At 40.1% G+C, this 15,770-nt stretch overlaps 1 long non-coding RNA gene across 2 annotated transcripts; it reads left to right on the top strand.

The window, feature by feature from the left end:
* The first annotated feature begins 433 nt into the window (after window positions 1–433).
* Window positions 434–6,498, top strand: LOC144305605 (uncharacterized). 2 transcript variants are annotated; one of them, XR_013372624.1, is made up of 3 exons: window positions 434–559; window positions 874–1,246; window positions 5,252–6,498. It is a non-coding gene; the product is annotated as an uncharacterized LOC144305605 (long non-coding RNA). The 2 variants fall into 2 exon arrangements; XR_013372623.1 differs by lacking the exon at window positions 5,252–6,498 and having other exon boundaries at window positions 874–1,259.
* Window positions 6,499–15,770: the final 9,272 nt, after the last annotated feature.

The raw sequence follows: 15,770 nt of genomic DNA, 5'->3' as shown, positions 1-15,770 counted from the left end.
CAGTCCTCGGTAGGAGGGATTCCGCAGGCGTTCGGCAGCGTCTAGAAACGTGCTTGGTGGTCACGGGGGCGCGGGGCGCTGCTGCCGGCATCCAGGGCGTCGAGGCCAAGGACGCTCCGCGGCCGGGTTCAGAGGGAAGGCAGCCCCCGCCCCCATCATCAAGCCTAACGCGTCAGGAGCGCCGCGGAGGAGCCGCGGGGCGGGAGAGGCCCTCGGTCCTGGGGGTTGGGGAGCCAGCGGGCCGAAACCACTGACAGCGTCCCGCGAGCCGGTGAAAACGCCGGAGACGCGATGCAGGGGACCACGCTCGCCGAGGCTCCGCCCGCGCCCCGACCCCGCACGCCGCGTCCTTCCGCCGCCGCCGCGCTCCTCCCTCGGCCCCCCGCCCCCCCTCGGGCCGCGCCTGCGCCCTGAGCCCCGCCGGCCGGCCGCCACTGCGCAGGCGCCGGCAGCTCGCCGCCCCCGCAGCGCTGCTCCGCCAGTTCGGGCCGGCGCGGGAGAGGCTCGGGTCGGAGGAGGCTGCGCGGAGCCCGCGGAGCCCGGGATGGGGATGTGCGAGGTGAGTTGATGCGGTGCGGAGCGCGTGCCTTCCCGGCCGGGGCGCGGGGGACGGGGCGGGGGGCCCGACCCCGTGACCCGGGGCGCAGCTGCCCGCCCCCCCGCCCGCGCCCCGCGCCCCGCGCCCGCCCCGGCGAGCCCGACCTCCCTGGAAACCGCGCCCGGGACTTGGCACGCGGTTCCCGCCCGCGGCCCGCGCCCGGCGTTTGCAGGATTTGCAGAGCGGGAACGGCCCCTGTCGCGGGTGTGTGTGTTTCGACGGCCTCTCCGAAAATGTAAAAACAAACACACGTTCTTGGCTGCTGCCCTTGCAAGAACAGGCACGGCCAGGGTGGACTAGACGGCGCTTCACCGGGCACGAGGCCGGAGCCGCTTTGCCAGCCCAGGCCCGGCCCGGGCCCACCGCAGTGATGCAGCAAGGACTTCGACTCCTCGAGGGCCATCACCCGCCCGCTCCTGGGCTGCCCCAGTGCCCAGACCAGTTCTGCACCCCCTGGGCCCCGACCCTGCAGCTCTGCTGCTGCTCCCCAGCGGGCGGCCCCCGGTGAGCTCCTGCAGGCGGCAAGGCCACCGAGAAAGCCCCCAGACCCGCAGTCCACCCCTGCTCGAAGATGCCACATGAGTTCCTATCTAGGAATAAAAGGGCAAAGTTCCTACGTCGTGAATGAATTACAATAAAAGTGAGACAGTAAGTCAGACAATCGTGTTTTTATAGCATTTTTTTTTCCTAGCGATAAATGTATATATGTCCACTATGGTAATTGGGAAAATACTGAAAAATGTATAGAACAAAATAAAAATCCTCCATAATCCAACTGACAAAAAAAAAAACAACACTATTATGTTTATGTATTTTTTTTTTTTAGATTTTATTTATTTATTTATGAGAGAGGCAGAGACACAGGCAGAGGGAGAAGCAGGCTCCATGCAGGGAGCCCGACCTGGGACTCGATCCCGGGACCCCAGGATCATGCCCTGGGCTGAAGGCGGCGCTAAACCACTGAGCCACCCAGGGATCCCCATGTTTATGTATTCTTTAGGCCCTGTTCCAATACATACTAATAGGACAAATAACTGAACTGGATTTTTAGAAATATATATATTTTTTGAGACATTTCTTTTTTTAAAAAAAAGATTTCATTTATTTATTCATGATAGACTTAAGAAACTTTTGTTAAAGTCCAAAATACAGAAAAGTGTGCAAACTATAAATGTGCAGTTCATAAACTTTCAAGGACTAAAGCAGATATCCTTGGAACCACCATGCAAATCAAGAGATAGACCATCCCTAACCCCCTTCATCCCCCTGCCCAGTCAGAGGCAACCTCTCCCCCAAACATAACCATTGCCTCATCCTCAAATACATAGATTAGTTTTGTATGATCGTGAATTTCAATGAAATGAATCATCCATTAAGTTTTCTATAATATTTGGTTCTTTCACTTTATATTATAATTGAAATTCATCCATGTTATTATTGCTTGTAACAGGTTTTTTTTTTCCTTACGTTATTTTATGCCGTCTGGCATTCCATTATATGAATATAATACATTTTGTCCTTTAAACTATTATTTTTTAAGTAACAGTATTGAGAATATAATGCATATCATACAATTCATCTATTTAAAGTGTGCAATTCAGTAGTTCTTTAGTATATTCACAGAGAGATCATCATCACAATTGTAGAACGTTTTCATCACCTCAAAACAACTCCAAACTCATCAGCTACCACCCTTGTAGCTCCAGCCCTAAGGAACCACAAACCTACCTTCTGTCTTTATAGGTTTGCCTATTGTGGACAGTTCATAAAAATTAGATCATATAATAAGGAGTCTTTTGTGTCTGGTCTTTTATTTATACTGATCCTGGATGTTCATGTTATTTCGAGGTTTGGGGTAATTACAAACCCTACTACTGGGAACATCATTATACATATCTGTATGTTATATGTACCTATAGATAGATTGTATCACATAGATACATATTTCTATAGGGATATATATATATTCCTAAGAATGGAATAGGTTATGCTTATACTTTTGTTGATAGTGCCAAACTCTTTTAAATTTACACCCCAACCAGCAGTGTATAGTGAGTTTTCATTGCTCCAAACCCTCACCAACATTTGGTGGTTGTGTGGTTTCAGTTTACCCTTCTCTGATGACTAAAGAGAAAAGAACATCTTTTCATGTGATTACTAGTCATTTGAATATCCTTGTTTAGTAAAGCACCTTTTGAGCTTTTATTTTCTATTGGGTTTTTGTCTTTTTCTAGTTGACTTATTTATGCTAATGTGAGTCCATTTTCCTTTATAAATACTGCCTCAAAAAAACACCTTTCTCTAATCTTGTGGCTTGCATTTTAATTATCTGTTGTTAAATGTTAATAAATGTAAATGTTTTATTTTTATTAAAGTCGAATTTATCAGTCTTCCTTTATGGTTCATGCCTTTGCTATCCTGCTAAAAACACCTATGTGACATGTAAGAATTTACATCTATATTACATGTTATATCTAAAAACATACTGTTTTTCATTGAGCAGTTAGATCTCACTGTGTAGAATGGATCTTGCAGTAGGATATGAAGTAAGGGTTAATTAATTAATTAATTAATTTCAATATAGTTATCCTACTGACCACGGTCCAAAAAACCGTCCTTTTTCCACTGCTCTGGATCACTGCCTTTGTCATAAATCAGTAGAAAGACAAATCAGTGTAGATGTTGGAATTAGTAGGGAAGACTTTAATTTTTTTTTTATTTATTTATGATAGTCACACAGAGAGAGAGAGAGAGGCAGAGACACAGGCAGAGGGAGAAGCAGGCTCTATGCACCGGGAGCCCGACGTGGGATTCGATCCCGGGTCTCCAGGATCGCACCCTGGGCCAAAGGCAGGCGCCAAACCGCTGCACCACCCAGGGATCCCAGTAGAGAAGACTTTAAAACAAGCATGACAAATGCATCAAAGAATCTTAGTAAAGGGAAGATAAATTAGATGAAGAGATAGGAAATTTCAAGAGATACAGATAATATTTAAAAAAAAAAAAAAAAAAAGGAAATCCTAGAACTGAAAAATACAATACCTGAAATTATTTGGTAGGTTTATCAGTGGTCAGACACAACAATGAAAGGATCGTTAAACTTGAAGACAGGTCACTAGAAATCATCCAAATTTAAATATACTGAGAAAAAGATGTTTTTAAATAAGCAAAGCATCAATGAGCTGATGGAATGGTAGCAAGTGGTCTAACAGACTTGAAATTGAACTCTTCAAAAAGCAAGGAAAAGAGAGTATGAGACAGAAAATTTTATGTATTTATTTATTTATTTATTTAAAAGATTTTATTTATTCATGAAAGACACAGAGAGAGAGAGAGAGGCAGAGACACAGGCAGGGAGAGGCAGGCTCCATGCAAGGAGTCCAATGTGGGACTCGATCCCAGGACTCCAGGATCATACCCTGGGCCAAAGGCAGGCGCCCAACCGCTGAGCCACCCAGAGATCCCCAGAAAAATATTTTAAAGAAAATATTAGCAAAAGATGTCTGAATTTGTTCAAATATATTTATCCTAGGATGTATACTTGTTTTCAGTGGAGACTTAATCCCAGTATTTTAGCTTGCTATGAATGGAATTTAGAAGTTAACATAATCCGCAGGAATGAGCAGAAGGACATTTGAAGCTCACTCAAAATGTGGAAAACCACCTTATTGGTTGAAACCGCTTACTTTTCTAAATGTTGCCTATTTACTAAAGGCCCGTACCACCACCCCAATCATAGTAACATCAAAATGGCCTTAGTTTTTCAAAATCTCCCTCGGTGTATAACACAGCCCTGCATATCTTGAGGACCCCTCTCTCAGGTGACCTGCCACTGCCTCCCTTGTCCTCCCCCTTTTGAACCGTATCTTCTAATGCTCATATATGTCAAACCAGACAGACCTCTTTCTATCCTAGAGCTTTCTCTCCCCAAATGCTCCTCCCTCAGATATCCAGATATCTGGATAATCAGATATGACTGATACTCAGATCTTTGTTCAACTGTTATTGCCTCAACAAGACCTGTGGGTTAAACAAGACAATACAAAAACCTTGCTCCTTCTTTCCTTCCTAGTTTATTTTTATCTATAGCCTTTATTTGAAATGCTATGTATTTTAATTATTGAATTTGCTATTGTCTCACTTTCCCCACCACTAGAAAAACAACTTCCTGTGAGGGGGCAGGGAAATTTTACCATTTGCTTTCTGTAGTGTCTTTAATATCTTAAATGAGTAAAACCTTATCATTGTTAACATTTTTCTCAGGGCTGACATGTAGGCAACTTTAATTTGTTGCTAATAACTCCCTATATCTTTCAGGGTATTCCTTCAGTTTTCATGAATAAGTAGGCCTGGTAGTGCTCCAGTAATTTACATTTTTAAGGTATGCTTGAGTTTCTTAGCAAAAGGAATTATAGCAGTCAAAGCTCCAGCTTTTTAATCAAGGAGAATAAGAAATATGATATGACTGTTTCCAAAGCAACAAAAAGCTTTACCTGATTAAGTAGACTGAGGGTTCCTCCTTATTAGATTGAAGTATCCAACCAAATTGCTGAGGGCCCCCTCACAAAGAAAAACTGCTTAGAGCTAGCGTCACAAAAAATTTGCCTATTCAATTTTAAGCTAATTTGAACCCAACTTTTTTTTTTTCTCTAGGCATTCAGGCTTCAGGATGGATGATGAATGTTCAAAAAGAAAAGAGATGGAAAATCATCAAAATTACCATAAACTGTGCTGTCAACTGAATGCATGTTCCTTTGTAGCATATGCAGAGTCAAGGAAAATTATATTCCTGCATTATATAATCCACCAACATCCTCCTAACCTATTGTCCTAATCCTGTTTTTTTTTTTTTTTTTTTTTTTTTTAGGTTTTATTTACCTACTGGAGAGGGAGAGGAAAAAGCAGACTCTCCCCCTGACCCTGAGATCATGACCTGAGCTGAAGTCAGAAGTCAGACGCTTAACCGACTGAGCCACCCAGGTGCCCCTTAATCTAGGTTATTCTTGAAAGCAGTGCCTGAGACAAAGGTAGGCACATTCTATTTCAAAATGTGATCCCAGGGAGCAGGAATGAAAGGAGTGAACGGGAAAAAGGAAAGAATATAAGCAAAACAGGTAGTGTTATGGAGTAGTCCACCACTGTTAATAGATGACTTAGCATGTGCAGATCCTTCTCAGGATTCTTATTCAACTTTGTCTCAGAACCACCAACTCCCAAAGAATGAAATGGAGTAGGATTTATCTCTCAGCAGCAGCTCGTCCTTGTTGAAGGCTGCTCCTAAGGGGTGTTAACTGCTACATCTCCATGGCGATGCAAAGACTTGGAGAGCCGGTACCACAGCATCACACACTGCTGCATCAGAGAAGCCTTAGGACCGGAAGCTACATTCCTGGTGCATACCTGAAGCAAGGCACTATCAGCACAGAGCGGGGCAAAACCTGCTCCAGACAGTTCACCAGAACTGTGGCTGGAATCGGAGGTTAGAGAACATAGGACAGTGCGTAAGAGGTATCTTACAAGCCTATAGAAGGTGCTCGTAGCCTCATCTAAATCTGTATCCTCCTTTCTATAGTCAAAATTCCAGCATCCAGCACTGTGTGGCTCAGTCGGGTAAGTGTCTGCCTTTGGCTCAGGTCATGATCCCGGGGTCCTGGAATCCAGCCCTATGTGGGCTCCATGCTCAGCACCAAGTCTGCTTGTCGCTCTCTTTCTTCTCCCCCAACTCATGCTTTCTCTCTCTCTCTCTTAAATAAACAAAATCTTAAAACAAAAATGTCAGTGTCCAGAACAAGGTTGGCAAAAGGGGTAAAGTGCAAAGGTTAAATGTATTAGAAGATGTATTTAATAATAGTTCTAACTATTAGAACTGAGTTGAATAAAAATTGACTTGGAAGATTCAACAGTGATTCTACTTTAAAAATTGGACCTTGGGATCCCTGGGTGGCGCAGCGGTTTGGCGCCTGCCTTTGGCCCAGGGCGCGATCCTGGAGATCCGGGATCGAATCCCACGTCGGGCTTCCGGTGCATGGAGCCTGCTTCTCCCTCTGCCTATGTCTCTGCCTCTCTCTCTCTCTCTGTGTGTGACTATCATAAATAAATAAATTTAAAAAAAAAATAAAAAAAAATAAAAAAATAAAAATTGGACCTTTGCATAGAGATATTAGACATATTCTCATGTAATCTCTCAAAAACAATCATGAATTGTCTGGGGGGAAGTGGAGAAATAAAAATAACAATTTCTTGTGTCTCTGAGCTTTATAGATCAACATCATTAACTTTTCCTAAAATATTGTTTTTTACTGTCACACAGCACTAGTGATACAGAGCTTATAACGAATTAAGGGAAAATTGGTAGAAAACCAGGAAGGAAAAATATTGGGATAACTTCCAGCACATAAAGCGTTGGCATTAATATTGTTTGGAATGGGGAGGAAACGTCATGCTTTAACTTAAGGTTTCTCAATTAGGCTCCAACTTACTAGAAATGGTTTTCTCTTTTCCTACACCTTGTTTTTTGTTTTTTGGGGGTTTTTTAAAGGATTTTATTTATTCATGAGAGACCCAGAGAGAGAGGCAAAGGGAGAAGCAGGCTTCCCACGGGGAGCCTGATGTGATGTGGGACCAGATTCTGGAACTCCATCACAGCACCCTGGGATCACGCCCTGGACTCAAGGCAGATGCTCAACTACTGAGCTACCCAGGTGTCCCTCTGCCTACATCTTGCAGTGTTATCACCATCCTCTCTTATTTGGTCTGGAATTGCCCAAGTAAAAACTTTTGAGTTACTCAATTCTATATATGTTGAAATCCTACTATTTCCTGTGTACTGGCACCATACATATGAATAAGACATAATATAAAATAGTACATCCAAAAATTTTAAGATACAGATTCTTTTAAGGTTCACCCAAAACATTCACCAAAACTAACCATATGATTGATCACAAATCAAATCTCAACTAATTTACAGAGGTTGAAATCATATAGAGTATGAATTAAACCAGAAATCAGTTACGTAAAAATAAAAAAAAGTCCCAAGTGCTTGTAATTCAAGGATCATATTCCTAATGAGCCGCAAGTCAAGCTATAAATCATTGTGGAATTTAGAAAATATTTTTAAATGAATGCTAATGAAAGTACAATATATAAAAACTTGTAGGAAGCTGTGAGAAATGCTTATGGGAAATACATAGCTCTAAGTACATATATTAGAAATTTTACAAAAAGATTGGCTGTCAGTGTTCAGGAAGCTAGGGGAAAAAGAATGTGTGAAGTAGCTTTTCAGACATTGGACAATTGGCAGCAAAGGACAGATCACTATAGAGGATGAGTAAGGTGACCCTACAGTTGCCCTGCTTTTCGGAGTTTAAGCAGTCTGGATCATGTTGCAGTCTTGCTGAGTGAAGGAGGCAAAGACGAGACTTGAGCGAAACTGAGATGGCTTGAATTTTCAGGGCACGGTACCAGGGAGGAGGAAGTTGTGCAGAGAAAGAAATTTCAGAAATCCGCACACACATCCCTTTGTGTTCATTGCTGAACACTAAGCTTAATTCCCAAAACCAGCATGAGATTGGGAAAGCATTTAATTTCCACCAGCCTTGTCCTCACTGAGAACTCCAGACATTCACTAGGACCCCAAGAAGAGTACACCGTGTAAGCAGGACTAAACTAGCCTGACAGTAAAATTTCTACTCTAGACTTGCCCCCTAACATAGCTTAAAAATAAGCCGTAGTTGTATGGAGCTGACTCCTAGGTATCTACCTGCTAGAACAAAGTCCAAATGTGTTAGTTCTGGTCCTCTAAGAAGCACATGCAAAGACAGGATTAGATTCACAAGAGATTAATTTGGAGAAATGGTTGTGACCATTAAAATAGGAAGCCGGAGAAGGTATAGTAAGAGTCTCAGACTGCAACACAATAAGAAAGTCACTTGCCTAACCACAGAGAGAGAAGATGAAGGCATCTCATGAAGGGGCACCTATCTATTGTCTTGCCAAAGAGGGGCTTTTGTGCCACATTGCACCACAAGGGGAAGTCCATAACTTTTCATAAAGTACTACTCAGGCCCATATGACTGCATTGGTAAGTTCCTCCAAATATTTAAGTAGAAAAAAATACCAACCTTACACAATTTTTCTACTAAATAGGAAAACACAAAACACTTCTAACTTGTTTTATGAGACAAGCATAACGTTGATTCCAACACTTGACATTACAAAAAAGGATATTAGAGTCAGACAACATAAAAGACAAGATTGTCAAATCAGACTCAGACTCAGGAATAAGAGATTTTATCCATTGTAAAGTTTTGCTAATAATCTCAAGAATATAAGCAATCAAAAGGACAGGTAAAGCAGAAGTCTTGAACAGTGTCTACATTTTCCCAGATCCTTCCTTCTGGCATTAGATGAGCTATTTGACTAAGCTGGAAAGATACGGTCTCTAAGTGAATACACTTCACACAACATGGGGCATTTTAGGTCATGACACTTCTCTATTTTATACCCAGATAATTATGTAAATTATGTGAGTGACATTTTCCTGGGGGCCATGCCCCATAAATTCAGACTTTGGTTTTGTTTACCATAGTCAATCCTGAATCATGGGCTTCCTGCTAAAAGTACCTCATAGATAAGGACTCACCTCCTAATAATTGATACTGCTTTATTTACATGAACACTGTTATCGTATGTTTACAAGAAGATTAGCCTGGGTTATCTGGATTATCTTCCTTCTTTCTTTCCAGGAAACACCCCCCAATATGTTTCCAAGAGATAAATTAATTGGAGGTTAGCTACTTAACTCTCTCCTGCTCAGAAGCCAATCAATCTCACAAACATAGATGCTAAAGTATTGAATAAAATATTGTCAAATATAATCTGGACTATGTAAAATGGCTAACACATCATGACATTGGTTTAATATATGAAAATTAATGTAATTCACTACATAACAGAATAAATGATAGAAAAACACGATACTCTCAATAGATACAGAATAAGCAAAAGACAATCAACACCCAGCACATAAATTATCAGCAAACTAGAATAGACAAGAATTTTCCTAACCTGATAAGGATATCTACTAAAAACTTACTACTAGCATAATAGCTTAATAGTAAAACATAAAACCTTTCCCCTTAATACTGGAATTAAGGCAATGATGTTCACTTGCATCACCTCTTTTCAACATTGCACTTGATGGCCTATACAGGACAGTGAAGGGTAAAGAGGGAGAGAGAGTTAAAAAAAAAAAAACATATATTGAAAAGTAAAATAAAATTGTTAACCATGTGATTGTGTAGGTAGAAATCTGAAATCATTACAAATAAGCTATTAGAATAACTGAATTTAGCAAGGTCAGAAAATCATAATACTGGGTCACTATCAAAATCAATTGAATTGGACTGGGTGGCTCAGTGGCTCAGCACCACCTTCAGTCCCGGGTGTGGTCCTGGAGACCTGGTATCGAGTCCCACGTCAGGCTCCCTGCATGGAATGGAGCCTATTTCTCCCTGTGTCTGTGCCTTTCTCTCTCTCTCTCTCTCTGTGTCTCTCATGAATAAATAAATAAAATTTTTAAAAAATCAATTGAATTACATATCAGTACTGGATCAACTGGGAGAAAATAAAATATTTTAAAACAATAGTATTGAAAACATCAAGTACCTAGAAGTAAACTAATTGTAATATTTATGATTTTTCTGCATGGTAAACTATAAAATATTGCTAAGAGAGGGGCACCTGGTGGTCACTTGGTCAAGTATGTGACTCTGTTGAGGTCATGAGTACAACCCCAACATTGAGCATAGAGCTTTAAAAAGTATTGCTAAGGGAAATTAAAGAAGATTTAAATAAATTGAAGTATAAATAATGTTAATGGAAGGAAGACTCAATATTTTTAAAAATCAATATTTTTAATTTGCTCCAAATTTATCTATAGAGTCAAGGTAATCCCAATAAAAATCCTAGCAGGTTTTTTTTTTTTTTTTTTTGAGGAAATTAATGAACTGGATCTAAAATGGAAATGGAAACAGAAAGGACCAAGAACAGCCAATATTCTTAAAGAATAAGCTGGAAGGCTTAACACTACCAGATATCAATACCCATCATACAGCTACAGAAATTAAGACAAATAGTGTTTGCACAAAGATACACTAATAGACTAATAGAATAGAATAAAGGATAAAACTACAGGTATTTTTCTCTTGAGCAAATGCTTTGTTGCTACACCAGCATCTATCCGCACCCAAGCTCATCTCCTCATTCAAACTGGACAGTAAGCTTCACGCCTTGAGGAAGAGAGGCCATAGACAAATCATCAGAATAAACATGCAAAAGAAAGGTTAGTTATTGACTTTTGAGATTCCAAAAACCAAAATCATGTCATAAAATTTAGGGCTAGAGGGATATTTGTCTGGCTAATCGCTTCTATGCCCTACCCTCCCTTTCCAAACTCACTCAAAGGATGAAAAAAAAACATCTCAGAACTAAGTGAAAAGAAAATAAATCACAGTTGAGAAGAAGCAAATGAGTTAACAGCTGGTGAAGGTTTCTGATGAAAGCTTCAATATTCTAAGTTAGAGCATATAAGAACCCCCAGAAAAAAATTTATGTGAAACAAGAATGGAGAGACCAGTGCTCCACCTCCTGTCTGGTTATCTTGAGACACTTCCATAGTTTTGATGCTGTGATATTAGAAACTGTAGTAGAAATATCTGCATTGAACAATCAGGCAGGGACACCTAGCTGGCTCAGCCTTTGAGTGTCTGCCTTTGGCTCAGGGCGTGATCCCGGACTCCAGGATTGAGTCCAACATCGGGCTCCTTGTGGGGAGCCTGATTCTCGCTCTGCCTGTGTCTCTGCCTCTCAATCTCTCTCTCTCTCTCTCTCATGAATAAATAAAATCTTAATAAAAAAGAACAATCAAGCAGATGGATCCTAAACTACTACACAGATATCATGGCATCATTGAATCAAACCAATGTTTTTCTTGATTTGATTGAAAACATTTGAGAAATTACCCCAATAGCTGACAGACCTGAGGGACCTCTTGGGCGAAGATGTGGTATGAACTCTTTGAAGAGGTTCTGGATGGAAACGCAGATATCTCAAAAGATGTCAGCATGGAGGGTGATATCAGTGAGAACCGGAAAAGTCAATATGAACAGATGCCAATCCAGAATCAAATACATCCCCTAAACCATGACATAACCCAAGTCTGGAGCTTAGCTACAGCCTGGGTGGTAGAGAAGACATTGTAGTAAATTATCTTAAAATATAACGTCTATATACCTGGACAACTATTAAAGTGAAGGATTTGGTGAATGTGTGTGTGTTTGCCGTCAGGCAGAATGAGAGATTAAGGAATAAATTAAGTTCAGTTATGGAAAAAATAAAGTCACTTCTCCCACATATCCGAGGGTGTGACTTACAAGCCCATAGCTAACATACCAACACCAAAGTTCTCAAGCAGGACTGCTGGGCAGGATTGCCCGGAGCAAACCATCTGTATTCAGTTCTTTCAACACAGCCTGCAGGGCACATAAGATGGGGAGACATTTATAAAATTCTGTTCTGTGGAACACTAGCTCCAAAAGCTACGAATTGATGTTAGGAGAGAAACAAAGTTAGGAGGTTTCTTCAGTGCCAAAATCTCAAAGCCATTCATATGTGAATGTGTAGGGCAACTCTCATAAAGACATGACTTGACCTGGCCCATGTGGCAGAGTTGTGATACATGGCCCAGACCCCCCTTCAGGGAAGGACTTGTTCCTCATTTGCTGGGAGTACTGTCGGCAGGCAGCCTACGGCTCACAGCTCTCTGAGAATTGCTCCAGCCACAAAGAACCAATTTACCTAAGGTCCCTCCTCTTCATGAGGTCGCCCATATCCAATGACCTACTAGTGCAAAGATACGTACGAAGTTGTTCTCTCTACCATCTCAGGACAACTCTGAAGGTCATTCCAACTCCAGATCTCCCCCATGGCATTGGCCAAAGCTGCTGTTGGACCTGCCCTGCAACTCAGCTTCTCCCTTTCTTCCTCTTTTCTACAAGTATTGGTCCCGTTGGCTCTTCTTAATAAACATCCTACAGAAAAAACTACATCTCAGAGTCTGAAACCTGGAGAACCCAATCTGAGATGCCCCATTTCCCAATTCTATTTGCCCATTAAAATCTTTCTTCTCAAAAAATAAAAAATAAAATAAAATAAAATCTTTCTTCTCCAAGTACCTAACAAACATACGGTTGAAAAAGCATAGTTTGGATGCCTGAAAGTACAAGCATGAGAACTGAGTATTTGTGTGGAGGTTGGGGGAGGGGTGCCTGAGACTTGAACACCAGCCTGTGAATTCCTTTGATATTTGAAACCAGCCCAGTTTAGAAATATAACTGTCCAATTTTTAAGTGCTACAAAATCTATTATCTATTGAGGTAGATGGAGAAGGTCTAAGTATTATATGACATATGCAAATAAATTTTCTCTTTCTCTACAAAAATGCTTAAATCTCTAAGGTGATCAGTGGTAGTAGATAAAATGCACTCATTTCCATCAGACTTATACAACTATTTTGCATTCGACAGCTGTCTTCATATATTTAGTAGGAGGAAAAAAAGAAAAATACAATGAAAACCTTTGAGAATCAGTTTTCAAGAAATAAAAACTGGGGCAGTATGGTTTCCGCAAAACTGAAAAATCTTCAGAACTGGAAAATCTATCCTAAAAAGTCAGATGAATTATAACACACTTGACTTATTACAATATTTGTGTTTGGCAAACCACTGAGTAAATCATTCCAAGGTGTTAATTGTATTACCAAAAAAAAAAAAAAGATGAATATTTTTTTTACAAATCTTTGAAATAATCACTTTTTTCATTTTAACACTACTTTGGAACAAGGAGCTGGCTTGAAAGACCTAACACCTAAATGATCAGAGACAGTGAACTATCAGACTGCATGATCAGCATAGAGCAATTCCCAAATAAGAGGAGATGCATGCAGCCTCTACAAATGTGGCTTGGGAGGAGTTTGCTTCAGCTCACTTGAATAAGCTACTGTCTATGGCTCACAAGGGTCCCGTTCTTAATGAGGTGGTGCGTAGCAGCAGCACACTGTGAATCCAAATAGCAGATGGCAACACTGTTGAGTAGGCTGGCAGTCTGATGTCTAGCCACCAACTGGCAGCAATCATTATTAAACTGATTCATGTGCCCAGGGAAAATCTTCATATGAGTCTTAGCAAATGTGAGCAGTAAGAAGCAAATGATCTGTTATTCCTATCATCTATGGCTACTACGTATATTTTAAAAAATATTACCCCCCCCAAGGCAATCCACTTGAAGAAATGGCATGTCCCAGTGTGAACTGGAGGCCTTATTCCTTTCGTATATACTCATGTACCTTTAAACATGACAGCTATGATTTCTCTATTGGGTAAATAGCTTTTCCTTGAAGGAAATAGCTTCACAGCATTGACCCTATGGACTCAAGGCAAATATTCAGTGATAGGCAAGCACTTACAGATTCTCCAAATAAAGCTTCCGTGAAAATGGGACTGTGGATCTAGTGATAACATATTCTGTCTCATATAATGAAGCAATGGCCTAAATTGCTCATGGTCCATCTACTCAAGGCAGGTAACTCATCCCTGGGTGAAAAGCTTGTTATTGTAACTCTTGGTTAGGAATGCAGAGTGAGAGAGCCACTAGATTTAGAAAACTGTTCTCATGTAAGGACCTTTCATAAGTAAAAAAATCTGGAAGGGATTCATTTTGAAAATTCTGTCTTTACAAATCAAAATGCTAAGCAAGCAGCATTTTTTATTCTTTTCAAATGTTAGAAGGATCTGTTATTTGTCACAAATAAAGCCAATTTCTACAACGCTATATATTAATAAAGAAGGCTTAAAGTAAGACTTTTACTGAAAAACAACTGCTGCTTCATTCATTTATAATAGGCTTGCACTTATATTAAAACAAAACAAGCCTACCTGTTCTCTAAATCTTTATTACATTTGTTTTCTAAAATTAAGATACTAGGTTTCTCTTATGTCATGTGCTTATCGTAACAAGAAGAGAACACTACAGTCAAATGCCAGGTATTTCACATGTCATAATCACGAATGCTATTATATAGTCTTTTATGGTAATTTTTTAATAGAAGTAAAATTTTAAATCTTTTTAAAGTGTTGATTTTTCTGAATAGATTCTCTTTGGTTCTAACAATTTGATCAACCAATTCAAGCTGAAATATCATTTACAACTTCTAGACAGAGTTCCTATGTCCTGAGTCAAACATGAGGGTGATTCTTTCCTAAAGTTAGATACCCTAGCCCTGACAAGAAAGCTTCAAAAGCAAGTCCATACACCATCTCTTGAATCTTGCAATAATTATCCCCAAACAAGAAATCAAATGCCAGAAGTTATTATATATTTTAATACTTGAGGCCAAAAATACAAATCAATGAAAGGTTTACTAAGATTTGCTTATCTCTTTGTTACAACTCATTAGACAACAAAAGTCATGTTTTTTAAGCAAACATTATAAAATGCTATGTATTAGAAAATAAAATAGGATGATGAATGTCTGTCCCTGGATATCAGACCCTACTTATGGTAGGTATAAAAGAAAGCCAGCAATAAATATGTTAGTTCAAAGGACATATTTCCAGGTATTCTGATACAAAATGATAAAAATTTGGAGGTGAATAGGTATATTGATAGCAATATTACAGATCCTCAATTTGAGTAAATTGGCCACATTACCAAAAGATGAATATTCTCTTTTAGAAGAGTTCTAGCATTCATGAGTTAGAAATGCTAGAAATTCATTCCTGAAAAATTGTATGTACCAAGTTATTGTTTTCTCCCATCTTTTACTAAAATGGCCTTTATCAAAGACACCTATTATATCATCTTGTCAAAATTGAAATTTCATTCTGTGGCTCTTGCTTTGACTCTCAAGGGCATTTAACGCAACTGAACACTACCACCATCTTGAAACACTTTCTTCTTGGCTTCTAGGACAGCAGTGCACTTGCCTGGTTTTCCTCTTCTGTTACTGCAATGTATTGTCAATTTTCCTGCTTAGCTCTTAATCAAAATCCTGACCTTTGGACATCTGAATATTCAAGGATATTCTGCTATGTACATTCTCATATCTGAATGA

The sequence above is a fragment of the Canis aureus genome, chromosome 35 (genome assembly GCF_053574225.1).
Source record: "Canis aureus isolate CA01 chromosome 35, VMU_Caureus_v.1.0, whole genome shotgun sequence".
In the NCBI taxonomy this organism is placed as follows: Eukaryota; Metazoa; Chordata; class Mammalia; order Carnivora; family Canidae; genus Canis; species Canis aureus.
The sequence above is the reverse complement of the archived record's forward strand: the minus strand, read 5'-3'. Positions and strand labels throughout refer to the sequence as shown.